Source organism: Clarias gariepinus, chromosome 17 (genome assembly GCF_024256425.1).
Source record: "Clarias gariepinus isolate MV-2021 ecotype Netherlands chromosome 17, CGAR_prim_01v2, whole genome shotgun sequence".
In the NCBI taxonomy this organism is placed as follows: Eukaryota; Metazoa; Chordata; class Actinopteri; order Siluriformes; family Clariidae; genus Clarias; species Clarias gariepinus.
Genome location: NC_071116.1, coordinates 8494796 through 8515001, shown reverse-complemented (window position 1 = coordinate 8515001; position 20206 = coordinate 8494796).

Genomic DNA, 20206 nt, shown 5'->3' with positions numbered 1-20206 from the left:
TTATGAGCTAATGTTACTGTAGAAGTGTAGAGTGTTGTGTAACTGTGTGAAAGGAGACAACATATTCCCACCTGCCTTACATAACCACCTGCATACTTTCCCAAGGTATCACACTGTCATTGTGTTTGTGTGCGTGCGTCTGTGTGTGTGTGTGTGTGTGTGTGTGTGTGTGTACTGGGAAACAGCATGACATCTCGCTGTCCTGCTTCTATGACAACAAATAAAGTAGCAGCGTGAAATCTTTGAAGCGCATAAAATAAGCACAGAGTGTGTTTCACCCACAACAGACCAACATTTATATATACATTCAATCAACCTGATCACAGTAGTAGTTTAGCACCCTGGGTTTTGTGCTAGGGGCCAGGAGTTTATAGGTTCAAATCCCAAGGAGTGGTGGATAGCAACTTTACAAAGGCTGTACTGTATATACTGTAATTCAATATAAACCAGTGTGTCAGTTCTGCCCAGAGACCCCACTGGCTCAGTGCAATCATCCCTAATATATCTTAAGATGTCTATTGGAATGGGTGTGTGGGTATTTTGGAAGACAACGGGGGAAATCCACATTGTAAATGTGATATTTATGTGGTTTATGAACCTGACGCTGCCTACTCTTTAAATTTAAAAGAAGATCACGTATTTGAGAGCAATTTTAGGTAATAATCAGTATTACTCATTTTCATACTGCTGATAATAAACAAACAAATAAACAAGCAATCAAATAAAAAGCCCTTACAGGTCCAACAAAGCAATGCTGCCCCCTGGTGGACATATACTTTACCACACAAGCTGTAAAAAGGCTACTCTACTCTAGATTGTACCTAATTTAACTAAGTGCAACCAAAGACAACCCAGAAATCTTAGTATCTACATTCCGTATACAATCGTATTAAACATACCAGAAACCTGTTCTGAGGACTTCGGTTAAATTTTATTTTATGTATACGACAAAGAACAGAAATAAGAAATATTTATTAATTAAATGATTAATTAATGTAATTAATAGTACAGAAATCATTATTTCTATATATTTATATACTTTATATTGATAATTATTTCTTGTAAAGTGCTTTGTAACACTATATTTCGACAGCATGGTGGCGCAGTGGTTAGCACTGTCACCTCACATCTCCAGGGTCAAGGGTGTGATTCCAGCCTCAGGTCTGTGTGCATGTTCTCCCTATGCTTTGTGGGCTTCCTCCAGAAGACATGCAGATTAGGTTAATTGCTGTTTCTAAAATTGTCCATAGTATGTGTGTGTATAACGTTCAAAAGTTTGGGGTCACTTTCTAACTCCATGATGGTTCCTGATTTTTATTTCTTTCTACATTGTAAAGGAATGCTGAAGGCGTCCAAAAAAATGCATTAATCTCCTTTAAACAGTTGATATTGAGATGTGTCTGCTACTTATACTCTGTAAAGACTTCATAACGCCTCTAATCTGAGGTGCTGTTAATTGGTCATTTTTCAGGCTGATAACTCTAAATGAACTTCTCGTCTGGGACAGGGGTAGGTTTTGGTCTCGCCCTCCTGGGATGGTCTTCATGAGAGCCAGTTTCATTATGGTGCTTGACGGATTTTGCAAATGCACTTGACAATATTGTTTTTGCAAAAATTATTACAGAAAGGCTGACCTCTGTGTCTTAAAATAACAACTAACTGTTACTGTTTTTTTTTTTTGATGTTATGTAATTACAGTACCTAATCCCATATGTGTTATTTTATAGTTTTGAAATAGTTGTAGAATGTAGAAAATAAATCACAAAAAATTTGCATATATAAACAAATTATTAGCTTTATCAGTTTATCCCCAATTAGCAAGCGTGAGCCGGAGGTAATGTTGACCAGGAAAAATCCCTGAGATAACATGAGGAAGAAACCTCAAGGGGAACCAGAATCAAAAGGGAACCCATCCTCATTTGGGTGAAACTGCATAGCAGGACCATAAATAATTACTACACTGTAACTGTGTGCCATATGGCTAAAAAGTGCAGTTATTGCATATTGATCAAGTTAACATGGAGTCAGCTTTGTTTATATTCCCAACTGTTGGAGACTCGGGGACAAAAATCTTATTAAAGTCCTAAACCCCTCAGCCATCATGGCAAAACTATTTTGTACACTGGACATATTTCCTGATGTTGCAGTTTCACAAAAATGTTAACAGACAACAGGAAAAGTTTCAGACACACCTACATTAACAGCATGCAAACTGGAAATGCCACCAACCCTACACATGGCCCCCTTCACCTGCTCAACACATGACCTGCATTTGCATTAGGTATGAAACACAATGCCACGTTGTGTTTTTGTATCTATATTTGTTTTAATGGTCCAATCATGCCAATCATGTATTTGGATTTAAACACAAAGTGAACTTTGGAATAGAGATATGCGTGAGCTATTATGCACTCCTTATTTGTACCTGCGCATGACGGCACACTCTCACCTGCAAGAAAGCAGAAATCTCATGCTTTTCATACCGAATGTTACAAATTTTAACCTGAAAGACTCATAGGTTTATTACTGCAACAACTGCTCGATCAGATAACTTGTCCAAAAAAAAGGATTTAAACACAAACAGCACCTACTTTTGTATAAACTAAAAACAAACACCGCTGTTAAAGTCGTGTTGTGCAGGAATGCTGGTGTTCCTGAGCACAGCATATTCAAGGACACAGCAGAATAAATTTACTCCCTGACAAAGGCAAGTCAAGGGGTCACACAGACGCCAGACATTAAACCATGACCTTATTGACAGCACTGTAGGACCACCCCTGCAGACAATCCTGATAGTGCTGAGGTCTAGAGGACAAAGAAGAAAGAAATGAATAAAACAGCGCTGTTATATACAGTACAGCACAAGATACAGTGTGCTAAACAAAATAATCTTCTTGTCATCATACGTGTACAATAGTATCCATAGTGTGCAAATATATTTTGTGCATATATGTCTGTTGTTTAATAAAGAGCATCAGGGTAGAGTAGTAATAAAAAACATAAAAAACACAATGCCTGAAATATCTTTTTACTAATAAATGGAAGTGATTTACAACCAGCTCGATAAGGAATACAAAATGTTTGTCATTTATCTCTATACACCACCACAATGAATTTGCAATAAAGATGTGTTTGAAGTGTAGGCTTTCGGCTTTAAATCAAGGAGGTTTTAGGAAATCACCCATTTATTCTCTTCAGTCTCTCAATTTCCACAAAGGAAACTAGACAAACGAACACAATTAGAAATACAAGGATTATTTGGAATAATTAGATGCAAATCATTTGCACTTAAAATCTGGAACCCATGGACATCATCGAATGCTGAAATTCTCCTTTAAGATGTTTTATGAGGCATGTTCTGTGTTTGTTACTCTTTCTGTCTTCAATTTTGTCTTGTGTGAGTAAAAGGAATGTTCAACTGGGTTGAGGTCAGGTGACTGTCCTAGCCCTTTAAGAACTTTCCATTTCTTTACCTTCAAAAGCTCTTGAGCGGCTTGTTATGTTTTGGGTCGTGTGAAGGTCTTGCGCAGCATTTGACTGATCCGGAGCAGAAAAGTAGAGCTCTATATACTTCAGTATTCATCATGCTGCTTCTATTGGAGGTCACATCATCAATATACACCAGTGACCAGTTCCACTGGCACCCACACACGCCCATGTGATAACACTGCCTCTACCATGTGGTATGTTTTGGAACATGAGCCCTTCTTTTACTTCTGCTTACTCTTCTGTTTTCATTATTCTGGTACAAGCAAATCCCGGTTTCATCTGCCCAAGGAATATTGTTCAAGAACTGGGCAAGCTTCTTCACCAAAGTCTTCTAACAAAGTCGAATCTGGCCTTTCGATTCTTGAGTATCACTAGTGGTTTGCCTCTTGAGGTAAACCCCCTTTGTTTACATTTATGTAGGCGCCTCTTGATTGAAATCCTCTGGTGTTTTTGATTTGGCTAGATGTCGGGAAGTGGTTTTTCTTGGACAAGGAGAGAATTCTGCTATAATCCACTTTAATTGTTTTCTGTGGTCTTCCAGGCCTTTTGGTGTTACTGAGCTCACCAGTGCGTCCTTCTTTTTAAGCATATTACCAAATTGTTGATTTTGCCGCTTTATCTACAACAGGTTTGTTTTGTTTATTCAGTCCGACAATGTCATCCTTCACTTGCATCAGCACATTTTTGGCTGCATATTGAGAGCTGAAAAGCTACCAAATGAAAATTCAGCACTTGGAACATTTCATGTTCTTAGTTTGCCGTAATAAAAAAAACTCGAAACAGGCTGCACTTGGCCATGAAACTGCTTATGACACAACCCCCCTGTTTTTATCTGTTAAAATGTATATAATTCCTAAATGGTTAATATATATTTTTTAACATATTAAAATGAGCCTGAGGATGTGCACTTCAATCACCTTTAAGCACCCTTATTGCTTTGGTTCAAATCCATTGTGGTGCTGTATTAAGGCACAATTACAATAATTGTACCACCGTCCAAATACTCATGGACCTGACTGTATTATGTAAATGCATGTAAATGTTTGATACGCATATCTGAATGTAGTGCTTCTGTTGCTCTGTGAGCCTCTTACAATGTTTCATGCAGTGTTGGGATGTTTCAGGGCTCTTGTAGATATTTCACAACTAATTATAATTGATGGTGCTGTAGGTGGTTTGGGTTACAGACAGGAATTGGGTTTTGGTGAAAGCCTCATTATTTTCGTTTTTTGTTTATTTTCTCATTTGCATGAATGTAATCTCTTTTAGATGGAAGCAACCTTCATTAAAAGCACATTCCCCTGCCCCTGCATTCTGCCTCCAGAAATTAACCCTCAACTCCCCAGCATGGAAACCTTATTTGGCCTTTGGGGTTTGTGAAACTTGTACAGACAGTGAGTGATGACTTGCTTATTCATTACCTCATCTTTAGTAAGAGTTTTATCCCAGTCATGGTTGTGATGGATCCTATGCCAAGATCAACAAATATTCACACTGCTGCTCCACCTAATGGACTGAAGGAAACCAGAGATCATGGAGAAAAACACAGAAAGCATATGGCAAACTCCTCAGAGTCAGTAATCCAAACTCAGGATTGAATCAGGGATCATGAGACCATGCCATCCATAATGATATTTCAACATTTCATCGTATCTGTACTGTAAGTGACAGATGAGTCCAGCACATTTTGAACTTCATACTTTCTCAGAGTCATACATTCTTATTCCAATTATTATATAATTTTAAGTTTAATTTTTTTTCCAATATTTTTTTTCATGCTTTTTCAAGTTATCCTTCTTCCAGTACTTCACCACTACTGTTCCAATGGAAAACAATCACTCTTATTCATCCTTCTTTTTTTTTTTGGAACTGTTTCCCAAACCAGTTCCTGGTTCCCCAGACAATCCACATTGTTTCCTTCTCCCAGATCCTAACACACCATGTATTCAGTGTTCCTAATTGGTTTTTTGTTGGTGTGCTGGGAACTGGCGAAAAGCAAGCCTGTGGACCGCCTAGGGGTTTCCTACCACTGGGAAAAACTGATTTAGAGCTGCTGCACTGTGAATGCCTATTAGACTATAGCTGCCCTGTGGGGAATGCTGAGTTACATCACTCGGCACTGCAACTTAGATCAATACAAAAAAATTTGACAAAGAAAGAGATAATGAGTAGAGATCAAAGTGAACTATTAATTCAGAATCTGGTAGCATGCTGCTATCTACCTGATCGTCTGTAAATAGGTTTTGCTAAATGTTTGTGTTTTTTTTGCAGAACTATATGTCCATAATAGATTCTTATGTAGCCATCATTCCGACATTGGACGTAAAAGTTGAAAAGTTGTAAGTTATTAAAAAATCTGTCCCTATGATAGATTTTCCCCCCCAAAAGGATCAAAGTCTATATAAAATGTGGAATTAAAATCAAAATCAAGTAAATTTTGAGTTAAATTGAAAATCAGAAATCCATATACATTAGCAAGACCCCATGGGCCAAAATTGAAAACCTGAATCTAAAAAAGCACCTGTTTACATTCCCTGTAGAGGAACCTGGTGTTAAATAGTAACCCAAGGTCCAGACACTCTCTCCTAGTCACTGTATAATGTGCTGTGCTTTTGTAGACTAATAGCATTTCCAATTCTGTCAGCATTTACAGTTCATGACTAGGCTATGATAAAAACAAAATACACTTATTTCTGTTTTTATTTGACCTGGCTTATATCAGCCATTTATTTCTTTGGCCCTGTACTGGTTTAGATTTGGTGGCATTGTAGTGCAATGGGTAGTACTGCCATCACAAGGCTCTATGCAAGTGTTCACTCATCTTTTGTCCACAGTCCTGGGAATAGGCTCCAGTTGTACCAGTTGTATGATTTTTTAATTAAAGGAGAATGAATAAATATTTGAATTGTCCAAATGTTGCACATGCAATGCTGGCACCTAGAACAGTTGCTCCAAAAGTAGTACACTTTTGGACCACTAGAGGCCTCTAGTGAGCACTCCAAGCCTTGAGAAGTGAGCCATTACTCAGCACAGTTAATCATTGTTAATTTTAAATATAGGGACCCAGCCAACCTTACAAGGCTTAGCGAGAGTTAACATAAAACATTATAAGAGAGGTTATTATAATCATGTACAAAATTATTACTATAAAATATACAGCATGCTTATATAACTATATATATATATATATTTAGATGATTTTCCCATCAAAATAAGTGTAGAGAGGTTTAAGAGTTTCCATAGCCTTAGTTTCAGTTTAAACCAATCTGGCTCTCACCAAACTCCTTTTTCCTTTGTCAGTTGGAAACTAAAAAAAAAACTGTTAACCAAACTTCCAGGTTTTTGTCTGCATGTTATGGCATTCCCATGTAATCTGTAAAACTGCAGACAGAACACTGGACAAAATAGTGGCAAGGTCGGTTTTACATTGGGTTTAAATCCCCCACAAGAGCTCTATTGTGTTCTGACCTTTCTCATCAACAAGGCTTTTGTTCCAGCAGTACTGTTGGTCACTAGATGTTTTTAGTTTTTAGCATCAATTTGTGTTGTGTATGAAAAAATACCAATAGACGAACATTTCTGGATTAAAAAAAAAAAAAAGTCTGTCTGGCATCAACAGACATTACACTATCTAAGACACTTATTTATTTTATTCCATTCTGATTATTAACTGAAATCCCTGAGCAGTATATGCATGGTTTTATGCATTGAGCTGCTGCCCCATGACTGGAAGGGGTCTCTGAAATTATAAGGTTATTTAAGTAAGTAGGTAGCTGAGAACTAACTACTTTTTTTTATTTTGCTGCTTCTTGTGTGTCTTTGTTCTCACAGTGAGATTAAATAAAAAAATAAATAACACATTAATCAACCATAATATATATTTTGTATGTATCCTTTTGGCTGCGTGGGCAGCTCTGGCAACGCTGGGCCTGACTCCACAAGACTTCTGCGGGTGTGCTGTGGTGTTTGGCACAGGGACTAGCATTGGATCCTTTGGGTGCTGTGGGTATGTCTGGAAGCTTGAATTTTGATCTTGGGAATTGTTGGGGGCCAGATCAACAACCTTGAACTCTTTGACTGCTAAGCTATATACATGGCAGGCTGTGGTAAACTGGGTGTTCTGATATCACAGCTACCACTGACTGTTTTCAGCAGTTTGTGCTGGATTTGCATTTCTGTGGAATTGGACTGAACAGGCTAGACTTTGGTCCCAGCAGGCATGGGTGAGCCTTGGGTGCCTATGATCCAGCTCCAATTTACTGGTATATAATTAATAATAAAATTGTATTTATTCACCAAACATGTTTTTTTATGAACTAAACTACAGTAGTTGCACTGCTAATAAATTAAATTAGATATTGTTATTATATCTTAATAAGATTGTTATATTAAAAAATATATATATTTTGCCCTGCTACATTCTGACTTTACAAGGTCTAATTCACATACACCTAACAACAGTGCTGTGTTTGTCAAAAGGTGTAGTCATCCAAGAATGCAGTGCAGCATCGCACTCACTACTACACACTTTCCATTTCCTTCACATCGCTTTTCAGGAAAATGGACACAAGCAGAAGCTAAGACTGAAATCGTCCAACATAAAGATAATAAAAATCCAAATGAAATTACCCACCAGTTTATGCATGTGTTGGGGAAATAAACCTAATATTTGAAGCACATGTGTTTAACAGTTAAAAACATATCACATTATAACAACCACCATAGCTGCCTATTCAGTCCTTTGTGTGTGTTTTTCCATTCTGCCTCTCTATGCATTGTCAAGCGCCAGAGAAAAGGACGACCAGTTTGTTTTTAACACAACAACAGATGGCTTGGTGTCACTGCGTTCTACTCCAAGCTGAAAATCTGAAAGGGAATATTGCAGGAAGGAAAAAAAAAACAACAGGGCCCAGATTGCTGGTTCCTCAGCTGCCACTTATCCCAGGGGTAAAATTAAAGAAGTTCAGTATTTGTTCTAGAGCCAAGAGAGCAATATTTATAAGTTAACCTATGCAAACATACAATAAACATTAAATCAATCACATCTTTATCAGACTTTGTTGCTGTGGCCCTTGTAATATATTGCATCAGGGATGTACAGTACAAGACTTTGGGACTGGTCTTAATTTTGTGGTAACGCAAATTACAGTGATACAGTGAAATGGGTAACTACATTTCTTTAAACAAGCTTAATAATTGAAATGGACTTTTAAAGCAAGTTTATGGGATGGTGCATACAAATAGTAGTGTAGGTCATAACTTGAAATAAAATATTGTTTATTTTATTATGTTTAATTGAGTTACATTGTTTATTATATTTATTATAATTATAAAGAACAATATAAAAATATAGTTGCAAGCAACTAGGACAGGCCCAAGCACCCTGTCGCCGCCCCGGGTCCACCGCACAACCTGTGTGTTATTTAAGCGTGTGTGTGTCTGTGTGTTAACATTTGTGATGTGTGTTAGTATGTGAGTGATGCATGTGTGAGACGTGACTTGTTAGTGCATGCGTGTGTGTAAGAGAGAGATGTAAGTGTCTAAGTGTTAACATTTGTGCATGTGTGTATGCATAAGTGTGTACGTGCGTGCGCGCGCGTGTGTGTGTCTGTGCGAGTGTGAGAGTGTTAACGTTTGTAATGTGCATGTATGTATCTATGTGTATGTGTGTGCATGTGTGTGTGTGTGTGTGTGTGAGAGAGAGATGTGTGTGAGATGCTACATGTGTAGAATAGGCCACAGATGCTGGAAGAAAAGCATCACACTATGATGTCACTAAACATGATGTCACTGAACCTGTCACTGAATATAATGCCACTCAATATAAGGCCCGACAGAAAGTTATTAATCACTTTTCAGTGTAAGTTTTAGGCATCCTCAAGGCTGACCCGTTTGTGAAATCAAAAATCCCTCCACAATTTTGCATCCTCAATGTCTTTAGATCACATCGGCCTGGTTTGGTGGCAATCGTATAAATTCCCTAGGAGAAGTACATCAAAATCCTTTGGGTGCGCTTTTGCTAATGACGCAAAATAAACGTGCAACCGTGCGAAAGTTGTTTGGCTCAATGAGCTCTAAATGTCTACCAAGAAAAAGAATAATCCTTAGGAAAACAAGAGTGTCCTATAGTGCTTGGGCCCTAAAAACCTCCTCTTTATTCATCAAACATACTTTAGATGATGCATTTCTGAAACAATGCTCATGCCATTCTCAACAGCCTTGAAACGTTTGTTGCACAGTGTAAAATGGTGACACATGAATTCCTCACCGTTTTGTGGTCTCGTGTCAGAGTCGGTACCCCCTGTGGTTCACTGACTCACCGCAGTTCACAAGCAGCTCACAAGACCTCAATGAAACAGCCCGTGTATATTTTTTGCTTTCTCATTTCGAATCTTCTATGCACTTTATAATACACAAGTTATCCCCGTGAACAAAAAATCCAACAGGATACAGTGTGTCTATTATCCTAATCCTCATCCCATGGCCTTATTAAACAGACTGTACCTTAAAAATGCAAATACTGTATTAAAATTCTTTATTATATTGTTATTTTTTACAAATGCATTATATGGTCTTTACTTGTTTTATATGCAATTATATAAAAGGAGGCTTTACAATTTGTGTGAAAATTGTATATTGTACAAAATGTGCATCATTTTAAAATGTGAAATAAAAGTGAACCAAACAAAGTATTATACACAAAATTTATAATATATTGTATAACCTTCTTCTTCTTCTTAAAAAAACTTATTTTCATAAACCACGTGCCACTGTTTTTTTTTTACATATACATTTCATAACAGCTCCTATTTTTTTTTTATCAAAGGCTCGTGATAAAATATCGATTCCACAGGATTAGATAAATCCTTAAAATATAAAAAGCCTTTGTGCAAAGAAAATCTGTTTGTTTTAAACATTAATTGAATTTTGATTTGAGGCAATTACAATTCGCTTGTGGTTATTTACATTCGTTTAAACTATTCATGGGTTCATTTCGGGATTCAGTCTTCCTTTGATTTTTCCCCCCTCTAGACATATCACTTAAATGAATCGGTTCCTCAAATATAGTATAGTAAATATTAAAACAAGATCCGTCCATCCACGAGATGATTCTGAATTGCAGTAAATGCTCTGCCCGAGTCTGTCTATTCCTCTTTTGACCCATGTGGCTTTGATTAGGCATTAACATGATGCATCTATCTTCATAATGATGATCTGATGACATGTAGGACATTATTTTTTTAAGTTCCTTCGCTAATGTATGTGCCAGTGTGTGATATTAGAAATGAGAGCTCATTTATGGGGCAGTGACCTACAATTCTCCCAATATGCAATGAGTCCTCAGTCATATTGTCTGACTCTGCCTTCATATTTCACTGATATGAAATTCAGATTTGAGTGGAAATGCTTAGGGTGTGTGTGGGGGGGGGGGGGAGGATGGATTAAGGATAGAGAGCAAGATACACACACACATTTCCAGGCGCTTCGCCCCTCACCGTGCACACCGTCAGACGTCACGGGCCAGATTGTTTTGACACCCCGTTAAGAAATTCAGCAGGAAGATGGACGGCTCATGAAATTTGCAGACCCTGATTGAATTTATGATATTTTCATAAAGGCCATCAAGCACAGATGCCTGGGGGGAGGATGGCCTGACAGGCAGACAGAAAGATTGGGGGGGAAAAAAAGAGGAAGAAAAAGTGAGGCAATGTCCCACCCTTCTTCTTTCTCTTTTCCTCCATCTTACATTGCAGCTTCTGCTTCCATGCTCTGGACTAACCTGAAGAGGCAAAAAAAGGTCATTTATACACCCGAAAACACGCACACTCTTCTTGACTTTTATAACTCTGTTATAGGTTCCTTTCTTGGTGAGTAAAGTGGAAATTTAACACACAAATGACTAGCGGTAAGAAGTATCGCTGTATGCTCCACAGAAGGTCATAATATATAAAGCCATTAAACAACCCCCTCAATTTACTAATATGAGTCATGCTTAATGCAGTGAGTGTGCTGGGTTAGGATGAACTTCCCTTGAATGCGTTTTAGCTTAAGTCATGAATATTATATGAATTAAACCTGTTCTATGGATTTAAAGTTAGAGTGTACAATTGTGGCAAAAATATTGGGACAAAAGTGACATTCAAACAAGATAAGAAAAAGAATTTGTTTTTTTTATGCAACGATGTTGCTATTTATCTACCTGCATTTAGTATGAAGTCCTTTATTTTTCAAAACCTGCTGGATCCAGCTGGGCATGGAGTTTGATTGTCTGTCTCTGGTGTCACTCGGTCAACTTATGCCTGCTTGATTGCTTACTGAAGATCACATACTGTCACCACACAAGTTCCCAATTCATTCACTGTTATCTAGTTTTAGCCATTTTTGTGCAGAGGTGGAAACCCTGGCTTCAGAAAGTGCAAGTCCTGCCACATATTTGTTCCCTTCATTAACTAAACCAAGTGATTTTTAATAAGCACAAATCTTCGGCCAGATAAGCAAGAATTAATTAGTGAGGTTAGCTATTTTGTGCACAGGGAAAACTATAATACATGGCAAATGTACATGGCCACCACTGAACATTCAACTTGAGTCACATACCAGTAAAAGATGTTACCACTGTAACTGGTGGATGTGATTAATGATTTGTAATCATTCAAGATTTTATTTCAAGTGAAATAAACAGCAAAAATAAATAAATAAAAAGATTGCATGGATCCCTTCCTACAAGGTACTTAATATAATTCTGAGTCACATGGATTAGTGGTATTGTACATTCTGGTTCTCCAATTCCTCACACCTCCTAAAAACATGCCATGAGGTGAATTGACTCCATCTTGCCCCCTTAGTGTAAATGTGTATCTTGCATGCTGGCTATATTTGGCCTCATGTTCACTGTTTACCCAGTCTTAAAGGGGAACTATAACACAAAATTCACTTTTTAACCATTTTTAGATATTGACATGTGTCTCCAGTACAAATGAAAATCATAAAACAAAAAAAGCATTCTCTGCTTTTTGTCATCTTTTCCATTTTTGTATTGCCCTGGACTTTAACAAGCCAATTATGTTTTCCCCTATGTGACCTCATATAGGAAGACCCCCATCCCCCAGTGTGTTGCTTTGTTGGGGTGAGGCCCAGCAGTAGCTCATTTACATACACATTATAGTGCATTTGAAGAAAGAATAAAATAAATAGAAATTGAGGTACAAAAATAAGTAATATCCATGGGGTATTTCAGCTGGTGCATTACCAGACACTTCGCAGGACCTACAATATCTAGTTAAAGAAATAGCAAAATATGGGACCTTTAATGGAGGTAAAATTATATAGGTCTATTTTGAAAATCTATAATACTGCACACTCATGGTTCATAGCCCTCAGTAGGTATTAGATAAACTTAATTAACAAATGTTTTACCTTAAGTGACTAAGGAATGTAATTCAAACCTAGAATTGAACAGTTGCAGGCTGTAGAGGTCCTGGATCCCAAAATCTCAAATATTAAACAAGACCATGACCAAGAAAGGGAGTGTAATTTGCCCTCAGAGTTAAAATAAATGACAGCCCGCTTTTCGGCTGTATCAAACAGAATGGTAGCAGCCAGTGGGTTTTTCTGACTGACGCTGAAAAACACAGTTAACCATTTCCCCTTCACATGTTTATCAGCCCTGTGAAGTAACAGGGGCAGTAGCTGTAAGGACTGTATAAAGCCTATACCAACCCCAGGAGGTAGCTTTCATGCCATAGGGCAGAACTAGCTAATGAGTCAGAACCGGTGATGTCTGAAGTTGGATAAAAACCTAAATAAGCATTCGAACAAATAAATAAACCTTAAAGACTATTCTCTATCTGGCCTTCCACAGACCCTTAATTGCTGAACCCTGATTAAAGCTAAACAAATGTTTCATTTACATTTGGAGGCTGTTTTTAGCAAAGAGGCAGTGTTTAGTGTTTCCCTAACAAAAGCCCAAATTACCAGTTCAACATGTAAACTTACAAGTTCACACATTACCCAAAACCGCACACATACTGTACTGCCTAGGCCCATGTTGACAGAGACTAATGATAATGGTAGACAATAATGGAAAAATACATTTTTCTTTGCCAGAACATCTGCTACTGAATAGATTTTCAAAAAGCCCTTTTTATCTATCAGTTACACTGAGAGCTCGATGTATTAATAATGAATTAGACCTGTTCCCTCACTTCGTTTCAAATTAGTTTGTACAAGTTTTTCCCAAGCCAAACAGTCCAGTCTTAATTATTCAACTGCCTAGAAAGAAGTAATGTAACCCTTTTTTATAGTAGGGGGTTTGTGCGGGCGAGGGGGAGGGGTGGTGAGCGAAGTTCTCATTGTGAATGTGGGTAAGAGGAAAATCAAATATTTATAAGCACACAATCCTTTCAATTATTTCCCTGACACTTTAATAAAAGAAAAAATGTCCTAAATGAAATTGAGCATTTTTAATGCATTTTAATACAATGTTCTAAAACAATATGCCTGTTTCAATTATTAAACTCGACAGGGGCATTATACATGCATGCTGCGAAAGATTCTCCTAAAAGTTTTGTCCTTTTCCTGACATTGATATCTGCCTAAAACCTTAATGTGGATGCTTTTTAGCAATTAACAAAGAGAAACGGGGGGAAAAAAGCAATTGCTTGTGTTTTTGTCTGTATAATGGTGGATTTGGTAGCTTGTAGCATCAGGATAGATGTAATGTTAGGGAATGCTAATTAAAATGGGTTTTAAAATGAGGTAGAAGAAAAAAACATAAGTGATGACAGTCTTGTTTTGTGGTTAGCGCCTAAAAGTCCACTTTTCTCACTCACATTTTTTCAGAATTTAATGCAGCCATCCAACACACTTGTGCTGAGTGTAGCATGTAACAGTATAATGGATGTAAGAGGGCTGGACAGAAGAAAAAGATTAAAGCTCTGCTGCATCACTCTTTTTAGGTAGAGGTGAAGCAAGGGGTAAATCCACAGAGTGTATAAAATGAAGTGGACAAACCCTCTGTCACCTCATCCATTGGTTTTCTGAAGAGTGATGTTCTTGTAGTCGCCGTCCTGGCAGAAGTCAATACTCCACTTAAGCCTTAATATAATAATAATAATAATAGTAATAATAATAATAATAATAATACATAAATGGGCAAATGAATAGGATGAACAGATCCTGATTGTTGGTTTTAACATGCCTACTTGTCTTAATTACCACAAGCTAGCTAGCTTAACATTAGCTTAGCTAAAATGCTAATGTGGCTAATGTTAATTTATATGCTAACATTACTTTGCATTTGATTGAAATCCTTTATCACCTCCAACAACATTTCTAGTTAATTTGACTTAATGTAATTTTTAATGCGATAAAATACTAACCCCCATACAGTTATAAATGGAAAATCTACTGTCAGGTCCATAATTTTGGATTGATGATATTAAAAGTTTTTTGGAAGATAGCTTTTGTACACCACCAAACTGAATTTGATATGAAAGGTTCAAATAAAGACTTTTTTCAGGAATTACAGCTATCTCCATACACACACCTAACCTGGGAATAGAACTCACAATCTCCAGAAAGGGCAAGCACTTTACCACTCAGTAATCTGAGTAGATCATCAATAAACACCAGTGACCCGGTTCCGTTCTGTTCTTGAGCTTTACCAGTGGTTTGCACATTGTTGTGAAGCGTCTTTATGTACTTCATGAAGCTGGATCATGACACTAGATTTAGTAAACTTTGACAATGTCACTCCTATCTGTTCAAGAGTGTTCTCAACTTGGATAGCCGCTGTAAAAGGGTTCTTCTTCACCATGGATGGAATTCCATCATCCACTTTAGTTTTCTTCATTGGTCTTGCAGGCCTTTTGCTGTTGCTGAGCTTGCCGGTTAAGTTTTTCTTTTTAAGAATGTTCCAATCCGTTGTATTGGCCATTCCCAATGTTTTACTCTTTCTAGTGGGCTTATTTTGTTTTTACAGCCGAATGATGGCCACCTTCACTTTTACAGACACCTCATTGGACCTCATGCTAAGTGTTTGAGTGAACAGCTACTTAAAAGCAAATGTAACATTTAGAACTATCTCCAGGCCTTTTATCTGTTTGATAAGTCAAGAAGTAATGCCCACACCTGGCCATGCAAACGGCTTGTCAGAAATTTGGTCCATTATTTATGAGCCCCCAAAATGGGTGTGTATGAAAATGGCTGTAATTCCGGAATGTTTAATGTCACACTTTTGTCACTTAAATTAAAGCAGAAGCTCCTGACTTTTATTTCGAATTCAATGTGGTGGTATGCAGAGGTCAAAACCTATATTTCTTCTAAAATTTATGGACCTGACTGTAGCTATGGAGACCAAAACCATTTTTTAAAACAAACATGTTTATTTCTGTTGTGAAGTTGGATATTTTAACATGGGGCTCTTTGGGGATTAATTCACTTTGGGAGCCAACCCCTGGTGTTCATTTGAAGAACTGCACATTTTGGTATTTTGCATTGGATTTTTTCAGAACCAGAGGACGCCCCATGGCTAAATTTCACTGCTGTCACCTTTATCAGGGAGTTGAATGGCTTTGTGGGTAATAAAGGACACCAAATTGTCTAAAAAGAAGTTTTTAAAAGTACGTTTGGAATTTTTAAGATTACAATGTCACGAAAGATCACATGTTCATAAAGATTAATATGTCTTTATGATAATAAGTCTTTTAGAGTGGATTTTGACTTTGAAGATCAGAGGATGTATTCCGTGCAGTCTGGACAAGAATTATAGCCACAGAAAGAAAACAGGACAAATGAAATATGTTAATATTTTTTTTGTTTGTTTTCATATGAGAATCAAATGAGAGTGTGGCTTCAAACCTGTTTTCCCTCTCATTTTTACATATGTATATTACACTGGTAACCGTCAGATTTTACACACCTTTAAAAAGATTTGAGCTTCATTTGTAATTCATACATCCTATCCTATCCTGTCCAGAAGTCTTTTTGGTATGCATTCGGTTGAATAAACTTGCTGTCACACATCTTAGTGCTACATGAGGCAGAACCTAAAGAATCAAAGCTCCACAGAAATGAAGTGTGATCCTACATTGCTAGTTCAGTCAGCTAGAAGATTACCTACCATTATCTCAGTCGAGCGGAAGATTATCATTTTAATAAGGGTTGGTGCATTCTTTATGTAAGACTAAAATGAAGTTTCTTTTAATTGCACTTTTTATCCATACATACAAACTGTATACAAGTACTAGGTCAAATAGTGAAGCTTGTCTTTAGAAGTATTTATACTGACAGGTCACTGTATTTATAAGACAATCCATGCCTACATGTCTTCTCTATCACATTTCATTCATGAATATATCGAAGCTTATAAAGATAAAGCTTTACTCTTTCAGAAATGTCTCCAGGCTAAGATTTTCAGGTGAAGTTGTTCTCTGTTTAAAGTTATTCTTCACTGTAGATTTCAAGCCCCGTCAAGGTAATCATTTTTAAATGTTACCTACCTAAAGATAGCCTGGTAGTCGCCATGACAACCGCCTCCCACATCACTTCTTGCTAAGAAAATTGGGAGGAAAGCGCAGGTGCCGGCATCTGTATTCCCCCCTTCCAATCTTATTAGAGCCGATGTGCATGCATGCTTGGTCCGTCTTCATAAAGCTGTCAATTAACGCACAGAGTCAGCACAATGCTGGCTATCAGTGCATGTCTTCCAGATGGGCCAGATACCAATGAGAGATGCTTGGAGAAAAATGTAATTTTGTGACTCTTTTTTTTTTAAGGAGAAAAAGAAACTTGACAGGAAATAGGAGGTTATGACATAAGATATAAATTAGGTTCCTTTCTCAAATAGGCTTAGTTCAGAAAAAAATACAGTTGCTATAATACAGGCTAGGTTTTAGATGTTAACAACCACAGTAGGTATTAAATGTTAACAATTATATTATTAATCAACCAACTATATAAATCATGCTTATCAACATTATGGATATAATGTACATGTTAAGGTTTATATCACTTGGGTGAACGTTGTGTGGTGAGCTCACTAAGCTTTGGGTGACTAGGTGTGACAAAAGACATAACCATGTTAAGGGCAATTTCTTAGGGTTTTTGGGTTCTATGGTTAAACGAGGATCTTCTCTTAAAGGGGAGCTCTGTCATTAAAAGGTGTTAATATGTTATCAATATTAATATAATATAAAATGGGTCAAAACAAGCTGTAATTTTTGCATTTAATTAATGAATAAAGAGGACTTGACCACACTCACAAGCTTTCAGTTTATTTTTTCGAGAATTTACTCACTCTCTAAGTGACTGTGGGAGGCAACCAGAGCACAATTGGAACCCACCAAGCACTGCGAGAACATGCAAACTCCATGCACACAGACCCGAGGCGGGAAGAACCCGGACCCTGAAGGTGCAAGGCGACAATGCTAACCACAAAGCCCCTGCGCCACCCCGTTCGAGAGTTTTATCATCAAAATAATATAAATAAATGCTTCATGGACTGTACGTAAGTGAATTGAGCAGTGATCTGAGCATATTCATATATTGTCATTATCAAAAAAGTACTGAGGGACACCAATCTCCAAGTCTGTTCCATATTCCCTGTTTAATATGCAATATGTCATTACCATGCACAGGCACGTGTTAACTCTCCACACCCCACTAATCACTAGGCCTCCTCATGAAACCACTACTGTCCTTCATGCTGCATGTCTCCTCCAGGATGTGGCCTCACTGTCAATCCTACTGTAAGGGACTTGCATGTTAATGGGTGTGGTGAGGTGTTTCTTCTTTGACCTACTCCCTCTAGTTTATCTTCTACAGAATCAATTCTTTAGATCCTGATGGGTTATGATGTGAGAGCAGTAGTAATGCTGAGGATGAGGGTGTTGCCAAGGGTGTGAATTTGCCAGGTTTCCCGAGAGTAGGGTGCAAATGGGCTGTCAGAATCACAGCAATCATTATAATTGCCATAAAAGGAGATCCAACATGACCTCTCATACATTCAGCTACCTTTATTTTGATCTTCTAGAGAAAACAATTGTCCATAAACAGGAATGATCAAATTTTTGTAATAATTAAGCAAGATTTGTCCTAAACTTTGTTGCTGTGTTGTTTAAAAAAAGACCAAAAAAATTCAACTGGAAATTCCTGCTCAGGAACTCTAGGTTGTTTTCTCATCCATGGGTTCCTTCAAGCTCAGGGAGTGACATCAAATCAATGCACAAGATAAACAAAGTAGCCTTATTAATTTAAATGCATTATACTTTGTGTAAAAGCATCAGATTTAGAAGAATACCCAGACATATGCAGATGTAATCCCTTGTTGAATCTAAAGCAGTACTATAGATTACACAGATCAACAGTGTGAGAAGGAGCGTATACTTATTCCTTAAAATAAGATGGCTAGTTTGTTCCAAACAAAAGACAACCTTGGACTCGTCCAAGTATGCTGTTTTCTTACCTTGTACCTTGAACAGACAGAGGTCAAAAAAAAAAAAAAAAAAAACTCATTCCGAACTTCGACTTCCATCTCCATGGGAGCAGCGTGCGTTCTCTAAAGGTTAAACAGGTGAAGTTGAATAAGATTTGAATGACATTTTACTCCCTCAACCCATCCCCCACCCATTCACAGCCATGTACACAAAGCTTTGCCTCCAGAACCTACAGCTGTTCAACTAGAGTTAGTCTTTGAACTAGACTTAACATTAGCAAAGACTGTCATGCCATCACTTTCAAGGGCACTCATCCATTCAGCTGCATGACAGCCAAGTTACAACACGGTAAACATGCAAGATTTGTCTTCTTTTAAATTCGATTGAATAGGCTATTCACTTGCGCTAAAGCCAAATTATAATGCGCTATAATATACATGTGAAAAAGTCAGCTCATAATGGTTTATGAGGATGGTCAAAAGGAAACGAAGGATACACAAACTTAATATTTAAGTAAAAGAACAAGGACTTAAGTTGAAGTCCTAAGTACATTGCTAGTCTCTCTCATTACTTTAGTAGCTTAACTGCCAAGTGGTCTATGCGAGCATACTGCAAGCATACAGAATACAATAAGGTTAAAGGATGAGCCAAAACATTCGTTAAACACTTTTTTATCGGCATGAAATACAAAGCAAATGGTAAGAGTTGACAGCTCTTTAGCTCAGTACATTAGCTAATTAGCTAGATCGCTTCCAATCTTACCTGGACAAACAGTGTGTCTGTTCGAAATTCTTGAGAAAGTAACCAGTAGAATTCAAAGCCCAGGGACCAAGAGGGCAGGATTTGCTGGCCGGGTAACCGTCAATCACTTTGGTGCACCAATCAATCAGTACTTTCATAATGGCCTGCCTGTCATTGCTGTAAACTTTGACTGGTCCTCCCCATTGGAGTAGCTTAGGGTGACACTGTGCTGTGAGTGATTCAGTTTTTCAATAGAAAAATAAAAAAATGTGAGTAGAAGTAAAAAGTACCATATACATAAACTGCTCAACTGAAGTGCAAAGTACTTACAGTAAGTATGAAAATGGATAGATATCTACCTGAGGCGGCATGGTGGCATTGTGGTTAGCACTTCGGACCCACACCTCTAGGATTGAGGATTTGATTCCCACCTCGGGTCTGTGTGCATGGAGTTTGGATGTTCTCCCTGTGCGTGGTGGGTTTCCTCCGGGTGCTCCGGTTTCCTCCCACAATTCAGATTAGACATGCTGATTAGATTA